Below are 15,715 nucleotides of genomic sequence, written 5' to 3' on the forward strand. Positions count from 1 at the left end.
CACAAGAGGACCTTCACATACTGTAACATCTAAAAGGCAAGCATCAGGAAAGACAAAGCCACATGGGAAAGTTTGAGTATACCTAGAAGACAATAATTGAACACCACTTAGAAAAGGAGAATGCTCAGTCTTTAAAATTCCATTATAGGATATTCTGTCAAATAATCAATGTAGTATATGCAGTGTTTGATAATTGAGTTCTGGAATCAGACTGCAATAACTTAAATCTAAGCTCTACCTCCTACTATGTGTATAGTCTTAAATTCGTATTTTCTTTAGGTTCACTTTTCTCTAAAATAAGAACCAATACCAAACTAAAAGAGTGGCAATATAGGTTAAAAGAGTGAATCCATAGCCTAGCTAAAGGAGTATAATAAAACTTAGACATTGAATGAAATGATGACACAAATATCTTCTTGTCTAGATTACTGGGTGCTCAATAGAAGGAATCATACCTTACTTATTTTTGTGTGCCAGGGTCAAACATTATGTCTAAAGAGCACAGTTAATGCTCTATGTTATTGTTGTTCACTCCCTAAGTTCTGTCCGACTCTCTGATCCCATGAACTACAGCACGCCAGGCTTCCTGTCCTTCACTTTCTCTCAGATGGTGCAGACTTGCTCAAACTCACATCCATGGAGTCAGTGATGCTATCTAACCATCTCAACCTCTGCCACCCTTTCTTTGCCTCTTGCCTTTTAGACTTCCATAGCATCAGGGTCTTTTCAAAAGAGTTGGCTCTTCGCATCAGGTAGCCAAAGGATTGGAGCTTCAACTTCAGCATCAGTCCTTCCAATGTATATTCAGGCTTGATTTCCTTTATGATTGATGGGTTTGATCTCCTTGCAGTCCAAGGGACTCTCAAGAGTCTTCTCCAGCACCACAATACAAAAATATCAGTTCTTCAGGGCTCAGCCTTCTTTATGGTCCAACTCTCACATTCATACATGACTACTGGAAAAACCATAGTCTTGATTATATGGAACTTTGTCAGCAAAGTTATGTCTCTGCTTTTCAATATGCTGTCTAGGTTTGTCATAGCTTTCCTTCCAAGGAGCAAGCGTCTTTTAATTTCATGGCTGCAGTCACTGTCAGCGGTGATTTTGGAACTCAAGAAAATAAAATCTGTCACTTTTTTGATGCTCTATACCTGTTTTTTTAGAGGAATAAATGATGTATTAATGCAATTATATGCAATATAAGTGACAAAATGCTGTGAATTCAGTGAAAATGTAAAGAAACTCAATTTTATTTCTTTCCATATTATTTAACATCCTAGAATCAATCCAAGTTTTTACTGTTTATGAAATATGGTTAATTTGACTTATACAGAAATTTGAAGAGAAATATAGTCATCCAAACTCTCTGGGTAGAACATCTGACCATAAGAGGGACTACGGTAGGCTGAAAAAACAATGACTTCTTTAAAATGTATTCACTTTCTGATCTCTGAAAGCTATGAATATTATGTGACAAAAAAGTGAATGTTACCTTAAATGGTAAACGATGTGATTACACTGAAGTTCTTGAGATAAGAAACTTATTCTCAATTACCCAGGTGGATCCAAAATGCCAGCACAATTATCCTTATAAGAGAGACATAGCATGCTGTGTGCTTGCTCAGTTACATCCAACTCTGTGACCCTCTGTAGCCCACAGGCTCCTCTGTCCAATAAGATTCTACAAGGAAAATACTGGAGTGAGTTGCCATGCCCTCCTCCAGGGGATCTTCCTGACCCAGGGATCGAATCCACATCTCCTATATTGCAGGCAGGTACTTCACCCACTGAGACAACTTGGAAGCCCAAGAAAGGCACAGAATAGAGTTAAATACAAACACAGGAGAGGCAACAAGAGGAGGAGGGACTGGAGTGATACAACCACAAACCAAAAAATGCAGAGCATCTCCCAGAAGCTAAAGGAAGCAGGACAGGGTTCTTTCCCAAGGATTCTGTAGAGAATGTGGCCTGACAGCATCCCAATTTCAGACTTCTGGTTTTCAGAACTGAGAAAACAGGTCTCTTTTGTTTTAGGTCACCAGGATTGTGGTAATTTGTTACCCCAGCCCTGGCAAATCAACACACACTCAAAGTCCCTGGGCTCGTGTTTGAAAGTACTTCCTCTATATCTGATACATGGATGAAAGGGATTCTCTAGGACTCAAGTATTCCTGAAACACTGGCTAAGAGAAGAGAAGTTCTGGATATAGAGACTGTTTATAATTTATCCCCATCCTGTTCAAGTCTGGGGAGGACAGTATGGAGACTTGTCCATGGTGAACACACAGGGCTTGTGAATAATGGGAAGAAGAAAAACACAAATTTTTGAAGAATCTTAAAAATTCCCTTAGAACCCACCTGGGTAATCCAGGTTAAGTTTCTTATCTCAGAGGCAGGGATAAAAAAAATCTGGAGCTGACTGTCTTAGGCACTGGTTCTTGTCAATTATCCAAATCACTGGTAGAAACTTTCTAAGTTACACACTTAAAGAATTAGACTCTCTGGGAATTGGGACCTAGACCTTTGTGGTTCCTGAGGTAGGAGCTGGGTAAAAGAACAGAAACTATTCCTTTGACTGCAGGAAACAATTATCTTTATATATCCTTAGTGAAAGTCAACTCTAAAAGGGATTGCCCTAGAGAAATAGGATGGAAAAGAACACACTGTATCCCTAACATTTCAGTGACATGCCATCTACCTTTGCTTGAAAACCAAGTACAGGCTCAGGTACAGAATATTCCATTAGTCAACTCAAAGCTGTGTTTCATTAACTTCCCATTTTAGTCTTCCATTCTATAATTTTCTTTCTAAGCAGACTATATGAGATGTAATTGTCAATAGAGAAAGAAAAATAAAAGGGCTCTTAACTCATAATAAGAGCCTCTTAACTTTGACCAGACTGAATATAAACTTCACTTTCCTTTTATTTATGGTTACAAACGTAGCTTACTAAATTCTTTGGTTCATTTATCATGTTCTATTTCAAATCAACAGATACACCATTGAGACATTTTTTGGGTTTTGTCGGTATTAAACAAACTGACAAAATGTATCCTCACTGCTCATCTCTAATGATGAACTGGACAATTTAACAAATATCTTGGGAAATTTTTCATTTACTAAGCATCTGCCTTGTACACAGCAATCTTGCACCAAAGCTTGGACTTTGAAATTAAACAGAACTGGGTTCAAATCTTGGCCCAACCATTGATGCTATATGACTTTGAGCAAGTTGCTAAAATATCTAAGCCTTGTTTTCTTTTCCATAAAATAAGATTATTAAATTTCCTTTATTATAGAAATTATAGGTGCAAAGCACCAAATGCATAGTAAGCACTCAGTCAGTCTAAGTTCTTTTTCTTGTTATGAGTTAAATGAACAGAAATGTAGATACTCACCCAAGAGGTTAATGGTAAAAGCTGAGAGTCACTGGAAGATAATTAGTTAAGTTCAGAGAAAATCTATCCAGGCTAAGGATATTATTTTTCTCAGTGTCTAATACCAACCTTTAACAAGAACTGAGGTGACAGAGTTACCCAGAATGCAAGCTAGGTTAAGAATCAGACTCAATATAACACAGAATTAATATTTAGTTCTGTTGCTTTCTTGGACACCCAACAAAACTGTCTCAAAATGAGGCAGTGGCTTTTGAGCCTAACTAACTGTGGTATTGGAGAAGACTCTTGAGAGTCCCTTGGATTGCAAGGAGATACAACCAGTCCATTCTGAAGGAAAGCAGTCCTGGGTGTTCATTGGAAGGACTGATGCTGAAGCTGAAACTCCAATACTTTGGCCACCTGATGTGAAGAGCTGACTCATTGGAAAAGACCCTGATGCTGGGAGGGATTGGGGGCAGGAGGAGAAGGGGAAGACAGAGGCTAAGATGGCTGGATGGCATCACCGACTCGATGGACATGAGTTTGAATAAACTCCGGGAGACGGTGATGGACAGGGAGGCCTGGCGTGCTGCGATTCATGGGGTCGCAAAGAGTCGTACATGACTGAGTGACTGAACTGGACTGAACTGAACTATTTGAGACATACAAACCAGTTTTGTTTATAGAATGAATCATCTTCTGGGACTAGTTGATCTTTTAATCTGTAAGCATGAATCATAAAGTCATTCGTAACAACAGTGAAATCAAGACAAGATTAAAATCAAGAAATTCTCTCATACACATATACAAGTCTTCTCTCTTAATAACAGCAATTCTGAAAACCAACGCTCCTAACTTGAAAATATCAATTTCCTTACTGGAGAGGAACATGTTGTTATCCATCAGGTAGTAACAGGAACACATCTTTCCCTTTCCCTGTAAGTCTTTCCCTACAACTTCCCTTTCCCTGTAAATATTTTCTTGGCATGATCTTCCTTGAACTGAAATCTCCCCTTGTGTTAGTTAATGCAACAAAGTTAGAAAGTACACAGTTCAAACTCCAGATGCTCTTCTCCAAACTATAAACGGACAGAGATATGCTGGTGCAAATTATGTACTGATACTACTCTCCAATGGAGAATTTAGTTCTACGGGTGAATGTCCATTCTAATTTGCTGGAAATTGCAAAGATCAATGAAGAAGGCCAAGAAGGAAGGTGAACATGGACCTAGGATTTTGAGAATGAGTCCAGAGTTTTAGAGACAGACAAAAATCACAATGAGAAGGCATTTTATAACATGAAATAGGAAAGACTCTAATTATATCTTTTATTAATACAGGTAACATAATAAGGATTGTTTGACAAAGCTACCTGGTAGGGTTCATATTAATTTTATATCTCTACAACATCTTTAGATTTAAAAAAAAAAAATTTGCTGTAGATGCATAGAAGTTAAGAAATCACAGCATCTCTTAGATTTTTATACTTAGGGATAAGTATCAAATAAAAGATAAGCTATGTTATTCCATTACCTTCACCAGAGACAAATAAATCTGTTACAAGTAAATATGAGTACTTTTCATAATAAATAAGCAGACCAAAAGTCAATGTCTTTACAAACTGGACTTCAATGCCATGGCTCCCACCCTTACCTCCTCGCCTCTCTGCCATCACCTCCTATCGTTCTCCTCCTCATTCATTCTGCTCACTTCACTCCATGCATGCTGGCTTCCTGGTTGTTGCTCAAACATTTGGAACACTCAACTACTTCCCAGTACTACAGAACTTCTGTTCCCTTCCCCTGGGCCACTTTCCCCCAAATATCTGTGTGCTTTGCTTCCTTACTTCCCTTAGATCTTGACCCCAATATTTTCCTCTTGATGTCCTGACCATCTTACGTAAAACAACAATGTACCTTCTCAATATTTCCCATCCCTTCTTCCCTGCTCGATTCATTGTATTGACTTTTATTGTCTATAAGTTGAATGACATCAGGGATTTTTTTATCTGTTTGTTTACTAGTGTATCCTTAGTGTTCAAAATGATTTTGGCACATGTAAGTCATCAAAAATATCTGTTGGATAAAGCAGGTTGCCCAGTTGTGCTTCCAAGTTCAATTATATTCATAAAATATTTTAGCTACTCTTGTTCTAAACAACACATGGGGACAGTGTTGAAACCCAGTGTTGAAGGAGGCCTTCAAGGAATGCAGGACAGAGCACGTGTCAGGCACTTGCAAACAAAGGTGGGACTAAGAGCAAATTTCAGCAGTCAATGCTGTTGCAGTATAGATGGGAGTTAGGTGGATCAGCCCAGAGCACCTGCGAGACGGCAGCCTGGGCTCTGAGGGGCACAGTATAACACACGTGCACTGGATTCCTGTGGGATACTGGGTGGTGGAAAGCAGGTTGAACTCGCGTTTGGGAGACATGGGCTCTTTCTCTGATAAGATGCAAGTTTCGGAGCCCATTGGTTAACCTTTCCAAGTCTCACTTTCCTCTGTTAAACATGCAAATCAACCAGATGAGTGATTTTAAAACTTTTTTAGAGTAATGAAAATAAAATACAAAAATAAACAAATTGGACCTAACTAAACATAAAAGCTTTTGCACAGTAAAGGAGACCATAAACAAAACGAAAAGACAGTCCTCAGAATGCAAGAAAATATTTGCAAATGAAGCAGTGGATAAAGTATTAATCTCCAAAATATACAAAGAGTTCATGTAGCTCAATATAAAAAAAAAAACTACCCAATCAAAAAATGGGCAGAAGATCAAAATAGACATTTCTCCAAAAAAGATACACAAATGTCCAAGAGGCACATGAAAAAATGCCCAACATCACTAATTACCAGAGAAATGCAAGTCAAAACTACAATGAAATATCACCTCACACAGGTCAGAATGTTACCATCAAAAAAATCTACAAATAATAAATGCTAGAGACGGTATGGGGGAAAAAAAGAACCCTTTTGCACTCTTGGTTGGAATATAAATCGATACAGCCAATACAGAGAACACTATGGAGGTTCCTAAAAAACTAAAAATAGGGTTACCATATGATCCTGCAAGCCCACTCCTGGGCTCATACCATGAGAAAACCATAGTGCAAAAAGACATCTGCACCCCAATTCTCATTGTAACATTATCTACAGTAAACAGGGCATGGAGCAACTTAAGTGTTCATCAGAGGAATGGATAAAGAGGTAGATGCAACTGAATATTAATCAGTCATAAAAAGGAATGAAATTGGGTCATTTGTAGAGATGTGAATGAAACTAGAGTCTGTCATACAGAGTGAAGTAAGTCAGAAAGAGAAAAATAAACATCATACATTAATGCATGTATGTGGAATCTAGAAAAATGGTACAGATGAACCTATTCAAAGGGCAGGAATAGAAACCGAGACACAGACAATGGACGTGTGGTGGGAAGAGGAGAGTGGGATGGATTGGGAGATTAGGTTTTACATAAATACTGTGTATAAAACAGATAGCTAGTGTGATTCCACTGTATAGCACAAGGAGCTCAGCTCAGTGCTCTGTGATGATATAGATGGGTGTGATGGTGGCAGGGACGTCCAAGACAGAGGGGAGATACACACACACACACACACACACACACACACAGAAACACACAGCTAATTCACTTTGTTTTACAGCAGAAACTAACACAACATTGTAAAGCAATCATACTCTAACTTTAAAAAAAGCCTTTGTTTAAAAGGAAGGTAACTGGTATCCCTGTTCCTGTGAAATATACAGAAGGTATTACTTGGTTGAAAGCAAAGAGACGTGCAGCTCTTTAAGGGACTGTGGTCATCAGCAGTGACCTGCTGCACTGACCTTCCCCTTTACCTCGCTTTATCACGATGATCACTGAGTCACTTCCATGAAGTCCCTGGAGAACACAGATCAGAGTCTGGAAACTCTGGCTTGGAATTCACCTCAGGCCATATCATTTCAATTGCCTTCTTCTAAGGAAAAGATAGTATTAATTAGATGGAAAAAGAAGATAAAGAATTGATTACAAAAGCAAGTTTAGGCAAAGGTCAGAAATGTCCTTTTCAAGAGACAGTTCAGTTCAGTTCAACTGCTCAGTCGTATCTGACTCTTTGTGACCCCAGCATGCCAGGCCTCCCTGTCCATCACCAACTCCTGGAGCTTATTCAAACTCATGTCCATTGAGTTGGTGATGCCATCCAACCATCTCATCCTCTGTCATTCCCTTCTCCTCCCACCTTCAATCTTTCCCAACATCAGGGTCGTTTCAAATGAGTCAGCTCTTCGCATCAGGTGGCCAAAATATTGGAGTTTCAGCTTCAACATCAGTCCTTTCAATGAACACTTAGGATTGATCTCCTTTAGGATGGACTGGTTGGTTATCCTTGAAGTCCAAGGGACTCTCAAGAGTCTTCTCCAACACCACAGTTCAAAAGCAAAAATTCTTCAGTGCTCAGCTTTCTTTATAGTCCATCTCTCACATCCATACATGACCACTGGAAAAACCACAGCCTTAACTAGATGGACCTTTGTTGGCGAAATTATGTCTCTGCTTTTTAATATGCTGTCTAGGTTGGTCATAACTTTCCTTCCAAGGAGTAAGCGTCTTTTTATTTCATGGCTGCAGTCACCATCTGCAGTGATTTTGGAACCCCAAAGAATAAAGTCTGCCACTGTTTCCACTGTTTCCCCATCTATTTGACATGAAGTGATGGGACTGGATGCCATGATCTTTGTTTTCTGAATGTTGAGCTTTAAGCCAACTTTTTCACTCTCCTCTTTCACTTTCATTAAGAGGCTCTTTAGTTCTTCACTTTCTGCCATAAGGGTGGTGTTATCTGCATATCTGATGTTACTGATAGTTCTGGCAATCTTGATTCCACCGTGTGCTTCATCCAGCCCAGTGTTTCTCATGATGTACTCTGCATATAAGTTAAATAAGCAGGGTGACAATATACAGCCTTGACATACTCCTTTTCCTATTTGGAACCAGTCTGTTGTTCCATGTCAAGTTCTAACTGTTGCTTCCTGACCTGCATACAGATTTATCAAGAGGTAGGTCAGGTGGTCTGGTATTCCCATCTCTTTCAGAATTTTCCAATTTATTTTTATCCACACAGTCACAGGCTTTGGAATAGTGAATAAAGCAGAAATAAATGTTTTACTGGAATTCTCTTGCTTTTTCAATGATCCAGCGGATGTTGGCATTTGACCTCTGGTTCCACTGCCTTTTCTAAAAACAGCTTGAACATCGGGAAATTCTAGTCTTTCCCATTCTATTGTTTTCCTCTATTTCTTTGCACTGATCACTGAGGAAGGCTTTCTTATCTCTCCTTTGGAACTCTGCATTCAAATGGGTATATCCTTCCTTTTCTCCTTTGCTTTTAGCTTCTCTTCTTTTCACAGCTATTTGTAAGGCCTCCTCAGACAGCCATTTTGCTTTTTTGCATTTCTTTTTCTTGAGGATGGTCTTGATCCCTGTCTCCTGTACGGTGTCATGAACCTCTGTTCATAGTTCATCAGGCACTCTATCATATCTCGTCCCTTAAATCTATTTCTCACTTTCACTGTATAATCATAAGGAATTTGATTTAGGTGATACCTGAATGATTTAGAGGTTTTCCCTACTTTCTTCAATTTAAGTCTGAATTTGGCAATAAGGAGTTCATGATCTGAGCCACAGTCAGCTCCTGTTCTTGTTTTTGCTGACTGTATAGAGCTTCTCCATCTTTGGCTGCAAAGAATATGGTCAATCTGATTTCAGTGTTGACCATGTGGTGATGTGCATGTGTAGAGTTTTCTCTTTTGTTGTTTGAAGAGTGTATTTGGTATGACAAGTGCATTCTCTTGGCAAAACTCTGTTAGCCTTTGCCCTGCTTCATTCTGTACTCCAAGGCCAAATTTGCCTGTTACTCCAGGTGTTTCTTGACTTCCTACTTTTGCATTCCAGTCCCCTATAATGAAAAGGACATCTTTTTGGAGCATTAGTTCTAAAAGGTCTTATAGGTCTTCATAGAACCGTTCAACTTCAGCTTCTTCAGTGTTACTGGTCAGGGCATAGACTTGGATTACTGTGATATTGAATGGTTTGCCTTTGAAATGAACAGAGATCATTCTGTCATTTTTGAGATTGCATCCAGTTACTTTATATTGGACTCCTTTGTTGACTATGAGGCTACTCCATTTCTTCTGAGGGATTCTTGCCCATGGTAGTTGATATAATGGTTACCTGAATTAAATTCACTCATTCCAGTCCATTTTACTTCGCTGATTCCTAAAATGTCAATGTTCACTCTTGCCATCTCCTGTTTGATAACTTCCAATTTGCTTTGATTCATAGACCTACCATTTCAGCAATATTGCTCTTTACAGCATAGTACCTTGCTTCCATCAACAGTCACAACTGGGTATTGTTTTTGCTTTGGCTCCATCTCTTCATTCTTTCTGGAGTTATTTCTCCAATGATCTCCAGTAGCATATTGGGCACCTACTGACCTGGGAAGCTCATCTTTCAGTATCCTATCTTTTTGCCTTTTCATACTGTTCATGGGGTTCTCAAGGCAAGAATACTGAAGTGGTTTGCCATTCCCTTCTTCACTGGACCACATTTTGTCAGAACTTTCCACCGTGATCCATCATCTTGGGTGACCCTACATGGCATGGCTTATAGTTTCATTGAGTTAGACAAGGCTGTGGTTCATATGATTAGATTTTTTAGTTTTCTGTGACTGTGGTTTTCAGTCTGTCTGCCTTCTGATGGAAAAGGATAAGAGGCTTGACAGCTAGCAAATTACTGCCTTAATACCTTAGACTTAGAAATCTAATGAGAAAGTTTTGGTGAAAGATGGCTCAATGAACTTGAATAGCAAAACTCTCTTTAAGGGTGCCACCATTATCTGTTGGGCAGATAATAGTCTTCATCTGCACAGCTAGACAATGTCTACCTTATAGAGCTGCTTTGAAAATGTAATTGAATGACTGAAGAGAGTTCAGAATAGGACCTGACACATAGTCAGTGTTCAATAAATTGTTATTGGTGTTATTCCTTCTAAAACTATGCTGTGTCATTGTTGGACATACCACAATAACTCTTACTCTAACAGGGCACTGAAGAGGACAGAAAAAGTTACTTACTGAACTAAAATTTTGGCTAAATTGTAGTTCCAAAATAAGGTAAGACTTTTCCTAAGATAGCAAAGAAGACCAAGCGTCAAATAAGGATTTCCATTATCAATATGTAATTCTGTTAATGTCCCTTCTCAAAATATATCTTTATCAATATACAACACACAGATACCTGGATTATTTCCAGATTTATTAATATTAAATATGTTTTGAAATACAGAGCAATAAATTTTCATAAGGCAGCTCACAAAATCCTCCAAAATTTGCTCTCTAGATAACATTTTAAATCCCTTTGAGTATTAAAAAACAGAATAAATTTGTTGGCTAAGCAAGTTAAAACTACTTGAAGATGAATGAATCCTCTGTCACGTTCATTGTTGTAAACCTTCAAGACCCAGTTTACCAACTGACTTGAAATTTGAAGGGACTGGTGATTTCCAGGAAAAGCCTCTAAGTATCCTTTGTAATATGCTTGTTCTGTCATTTCCCATATGCTAAGTCCTTGACTTTATGATTCAGAACTCTAATTCTGTCAGTATAATGGGGGAGGTTCATCTCTTAAACAGTGTCTTAGATGAACTAGGCTCACAAGAGATGAATGTACACAAATAGGGTGCTTAAGTTATCAATCCACAGTAAGTACTTTAGCAATCATGGATCCAGACAGGTTAACATGACCAGTATATTCTTTTCTTCCAGGCAAACTGGAAAATTACACAGAAAGCTAAATTATAATCATAGGGTTGCTTTGAATGCGGGGAAATTAGTTGTGTGTTTTGAACATATAACATGTAAAGGTTACTCTATAAGGAGAGATTAAGTAGTTGTGTAAATTTATCAGCATATTAAAAAGCAGAGACATTACTTTGTCAACAAAGGTCCATCTAGTCAAGGCTATGGTTTTTCCAGTGGTCACGTATGGATGTGAGAGTTGGACTATAAAGAAAGCTGAGTACAGAAGAATTGATGCTTTTGAACTGTGGTGTTGGAGAGGACTCTTGAGAGTCCCTTGGACTGCAAAGAGATCCAACCAGTCCATCCTAAAGGAGATCGGGCCTGGGTGTTCACTGGAAGGACTGATGTTGAAACTGAAACTCCAAAACTTTGGCCACCTGATGCGAAGAGCTGACTCATTTGAAAAGACCCTGATGCTGGGAAAGATTGAGGGCAAGAGGAGAAGGGGATGACAGAGGATGAGATGGTTGGAGGGCATCACCGACTCAATGGACATGGGTTTGGGTAGACTCCGGGAGTTAATGATAGACAGGGAGGCCTGGCGTGCTGTGGTTCATGGGATTGCAAAGAGTCAGACACGACTGAGCAACTGAACTGAACTGAACTGAATTGATCCAGGCTTTTGGTAATAGAAATTTAAGGAGAGTTCATATCTGTTTATCTCCAAACTATGTCCTATTTTAATACATGTGACTCTATATTTGATGTCATTAGAGATAAAAAGAAAGTAAATTGCCCCCAGAGAGTTTATAATCTCACTGGGTGAAAGTGAAAGTGCTAGTTGCTCAGTCATGTCCAACTCTTTGTGACCCCTTAGACTGTAGCCCACCAGGCTCCTCTGTCCGTAGAGTTTTCCAGGCAAGAATACTTGAGTGGGTTGCCATTTCCTTCTTCAGGGGATCTTCCCAACCCAGGGATTGAATCCCAGTCTCCTGCATTGCAAGAAGATTCTTTCACCATCTGAGCTACCAGGTAAGCCCAACCTCACTGGGTAATCAATGCTAATATTTTTATACTATCAGAAAATATTATTAATATAAAATAATACATAGTTAACATCCAAGGTTCAGGTGGTAATGATGGTAAGAGAAAGTACAATGAAATCCAGAGAAGTCAAGGAAATGCTTCAAAAAGAAATCAGAGCTTATTTTGGTGAGAATCCTATAGGTAAAACTCCTGCCTAGAGATCTACCAAAACCCTTTACTTTCACTCATGTTTGATTTCACAGCCACTCATAAGAAGTCAGAGCAGGAATCAGTTTGGGAATGAAAACTCTTATAGAGTAAGTTTGTTTTCACAAATGTTCATCTGTATATAGTAAACATTAGTAAAAATGCTATACTGGAATACTGTGGTCTTCCCCAAAATACATGGCATCATGATTAATGAGTGGCAATTAACTTTAGTTGTCTGTATTCTTGTTTTTCAATCACAAATCCAGCTGGGAAGCAAAAGGTATGTGTAATTTTTCATTATAGCAGTTATCATAAAGTAAGAGGTTCTCAGGGGCTTCCCTGATGGTTCAGCAGGTAAAGAATCTGCCTGCAAAGCAGGAGATGTGGGTTCAATCCCTGGGTGAGGAAGATAACCTGGAGGAGGAAATGGCAACCCATTCCAGTATTTGTGCCTAGGACATCCCACAGACAGAGGAACCTGCCCGGCTACAATCCAAAGGGTCGCAAAGAGTTGAATATGACTGAGCACAAGCACAGACAGAAGATATTAGCAATCTAGGAGACTGTGCCTTCCAGAGGTCCTTTGGCAATGCATCCAAAGATACCTTTTTTAGTCTCTATTGGAGTGGCAGAAGATGCCACTGGAAAATGGTAAGTAGAGTCCAAATACCTTACAATGCATTGGACAGCATTCCCCCAACACAGAATTATTTGATATGAAATTTTCATCATACTGAAGTTGAGAAAAACAGAGGTTAAAAAAAATATGTTACCAGAGCCCAATCCTCACAAACATTGAAGGTCTCACTTCAGATTCTTCTAGTTCTTTCTATCAACCTACATCTGACTTGATTAAGATTTTTATTTTATGGATCATGGGTTGAGTTAGGTAGGAAGAATTAAGTGTGTGTATGCAAAACAAAGGGGCTTCCCTGGAACCTCAGTTGGTAAAGAATCTGCCTGCAATGCAGGAGACCCTGGTTCGATTCCTGGGTTGGGAAGATCCTCTGGAGAGGGCATGGCAACCCACTCCAGTATTCTTGCCTAGAGGATTCCATGGACAGAAGAGCCTGGCAGGCTACAATCTGTGGGGTCACAAAGAGTCGGACATGACTAAGCAACTAAGCATAGCACAGCAGAGCACATGCCAAAAAAATGTCCATCTTGGCCTGTAGGTCACTGAATGGGATTATAGCCAAGTTGTTGGGTATTTTAAAAGATGTCTGCATAGAATGTATTCTTCTCTTGCTATTCACATTCAATATGAAAATAAATGTAGAAGACTTAGATAGGTCAAAGATGTACACTGTTATGCTCATCAGGAAAAGGAAGAGGAAAATGTTTAGTAATCAAAATAATTTTGTAAGAGAAGGAAGAATTTCCTAATATGAATGCTAAAATACATGGACCTAAATAAAGATGTCTTGAATCTTCAGTTTTTAACACTGCTATGCTTTTCATTGACTATGTTTTTCATTGACTCTTACTGAGATGGACAGAAAAAATTTATAATTTTTAAGACAGGAAAAGATCAATCCAAGAAATCTAACTAGCATCTCCAAACATACATATTTTTTCCTAATTCCGCATTAAGCCATGTATGAAGTTATTTAGTACAAAACTTCAAGATACAAGAAGATGCAATAAGAAAGTATGAAGGAATAAACAGATGGATAAAGAAGTATTTGAATTCATAGGAATCAAAAAGAAATGTAATACTTAAATGGAAAGAAATAGCCATATTTTCTCCCAGGAAATAATAAAAAGAGAGCTATAGTGTTAGTGACAAAGAGATTAAAAACCAGAAAATCTGATTATTCCCTGACTGCTGACTATAAGTGTGAAATGAGATATAGGCTTCACATCTTCCAGAAACCCAAATCACAAGCACAGTTTCACCACTTTCTGGCACATTTACTTTTCTTTGCTCAAGACAACGTTTCCATAAGACATGAGACTTGCTAGAAGAGCTATTCCAGATTCAGTATAGCGTGACCTGTCTCTAATTGACCAAATGTTGTTCAGTCGCTCAATCCTCTCCAACTCTGCAACGCCATGGACTGCAGCATGCCAGGCTTCCCTGTCCTTCACCATCTCCTGGAGCTTGTACAAACTCATGTCCATCAAGTTGGTGATGCCATCCAACCATCTCATCCTCTGTCATCCCCTTCTCCTCCTGCCTTCAATCTTTCCCAAATGTTAGGCACAGTTTAAAAGAGTATTGATACCTATAAGTGGAAATTAAATTTGGAAACTCTCAAAAGACAAACCCTATTGCAATCAGAATGATAATAATGAAGAACCTTTTAAGATCCATGCTATATGAAGTTTCTTGTTTTTAAATTAATCAACAATAGGACTTTTATTTACTTATATTTTATTCACTTATATAATTTGATGTGATAAGGAAACCACCCTTTACAAATAACCAGTAAACTAACTGTTGTGGTTATATGCCATCTTCCTTCAACATGAAAATGGATCTCCTCTAACTCACTCCTAGGTCCAAAGTTCATTTCATTGTGTAATTCGTTTAAATATGGCTTTCAAATATTTTTCAATTACTGTCAAGGATTTGAATGAGACCATCAAAGAGTCTACTTTATTCAACATCTTTCACATAAAAATGACAATGATTTGACAACTCTAATAGTAAAGGTTTATTCTAGGCTTTAATGTTTACATAAAGTTTAGAAAGCTAAATAGTCACAAATACCATCAATAGTTTTGAAAATCCAAGAAAGGGACTTCACTTTTTCCTTCTAACACCTAGAGAGTACTATGTGGAAAGTTCTTTTCCAGTGTCGACTAAGAATGCTGACTGCCATATCAGCAAACAAAGGATGTTGTAGTGATAAGCTATCAAGTCCCAAGGATGGACCCTGAGGGGACTCAGGATGAGGAAGAACTGCATCCTGGTCCTAGATAGTTATGGTACATACCAAAGGAATGACTTCAATGAACTCAGACTCTTGCATCCTCTCATACATAGAAAAGTGCTAAATCCATTAATTTGAGACATCTGAGTTTCTTTAAATAACCGTAATTTTTTTATGTTCCCACTACCCAATTTGTGTTGCAAAAACCTTTCTGTATACTGGCTCTTCTCTGACCTCTTAGAAGCAATTTCTCAGAGATATCTGAGAGATATCCCAAGCTTTGAGTCCTCAGAAAGTCTGCTGAACAACATATAATTCTCAACTTTCAGGATGTGCATTATTATTATTATTATTATTATTATTATTATTTGGTTGACACCATGTAATGAGAATTTAAAGCTCCCAATTTCAAAAGTATGTG

This window comes from Muntiacus reevesi, chromosome 14 (assembly GCF_963930625.1).
Source record: "Muntiacus reevesi chromosome 14, mMunRee1.1, whole genome shotgun sequence".
Taxonomy (NCBI): domain Eukaryota; kingdom Metazoa; phylum Chordata; class Mammalia; order Artiodactyla; family Cervidae; genus Muntiacus; species Muntiacus reevesi.